Below are 1,481 nucleotides of genomic sequence, written 5' to 3' on the forward strand. Positions count from 1 at the left end.
AATATACAAACAAACCTATATAGTAGCTAGGGTGAAATCTATTTTTATAAGAACTTGACACTCTTACTATTTACATCCTGGAGCGTTTTCGTTTGTTTTATGTTTTAAAGCAAAGAAAGTTCTGTAGTCCTCCCAGCTATGCTGCAGGTAGGTGCATCCGCTGCCCTCTTTAAGCAGTTTTGTTTTGTGTTGTTCTTTTCTCTATGCCATACATGTTTTCACAGGAACGATGAGCTTGCTTGATTGCACGGTTTTGGACACCCATTCTCCTCTAAGATGAAGGCCCTCCCACCCACCCCGTCACGTTCCCTAGTGAGGAGCTGGCTCCAGCATTAGTTTGTTATTCTCTCCAGGTAGATGGCCGGTGCTGCAGACCTGGCGATGGTGGCGATGAAGCTGTGGTCGCGCCCGAGCTCTAGGCTGGGGCTTTCATCCCGCTCAGGAGACACTGTGTCGTAGCTCCTGTTGACGTGGAGCGGCTGGTGGGCCTGGCAGTACCCAATCACGGGCTGGTCGTAGCTGTAATAGGGCAAGGGCTTCACGTGGTGTGGCATCTGGATATGAGAAAGAGAAAGATGAGCTGATTATGAAAATGCTTGGGAAAGATAAGGCGACACTCCTCATATTGCATTTTTGTTCTCTTTCATGCTGTTTCAAGTTATCAGCTACTGAACTACTAACAAACATTAATTTAACAAACTAGTGATTACTACTGAACCTAAATATTGTTTTGTCCAGCATATTATGTATCTAGATACTTTGTATGTAAAATCATACCTGGTGATTCTTCAAAATGTTACCATCTACCTAGGTAGCTAGCTATGCTCAAAACAGAAAGTTGGAAACAATCTAAATGCCCAGGGAATTTTAAAATATATTATGTGTGTCCATTCATTTGAATGCAGACACTACAAAGATCGGGAGGATCTGCCTGTTGTCATATAGCAAGATAACGATACTAAGTAGAAAAAAATAAGGTACCAGAGAAAGTATAGTATGATCCATTTTGTGTAAATAAAAGTATAAACATACATATGTGTATATATATATATATATATATATATATATATATATATATATATAACTTCTCTTTTGCTTATATACAATTGAAATCTTCATTATGGGCATATATGACTTTTATTTAAAATTTTTTAAAATAATCACAATTTCCCATACATTATTTCTAATACTTGTTCCCATTGAGGACTTCCTTTCTGTTTCTGCCTTCTCCAGAGAGTTATCCCAACATCACTTCTTCACTCTGGCGGTATCAGTTCATTCCCATAACAGCAGGTGCTGCCCGTTTGTAGTCTTTCCAACATTTTCAGTATATCCACCATTTGATCTCATCAAGCCCCCCACAGAGAAGAGACACCAACACTAGCACCAGAGAAGTTGGAGGTTAATCTTCACAAAGACTCTCCTCCAGGCTTTCAAGTTTTCATGTTTCCAACACTTCTCTTTTTTCCCTCAGCCCTACA

The sequence above is a fragment of the Microcebus murinus genome, chromosome 3 (assembly GCF_040939455.1).
Source record: "Microcebus murinus isolate Inina chromosome 3, M.murinus_Inina_mat1.0, whole genome shotgun sequence".
NCBI classification, from domain to species: domain Eukaryota; kingdom Metazoa; phylum Chordata; class Mammalia; order Primates; family Cheirogaleidae; genus Microcebus; species Microcebus murinus.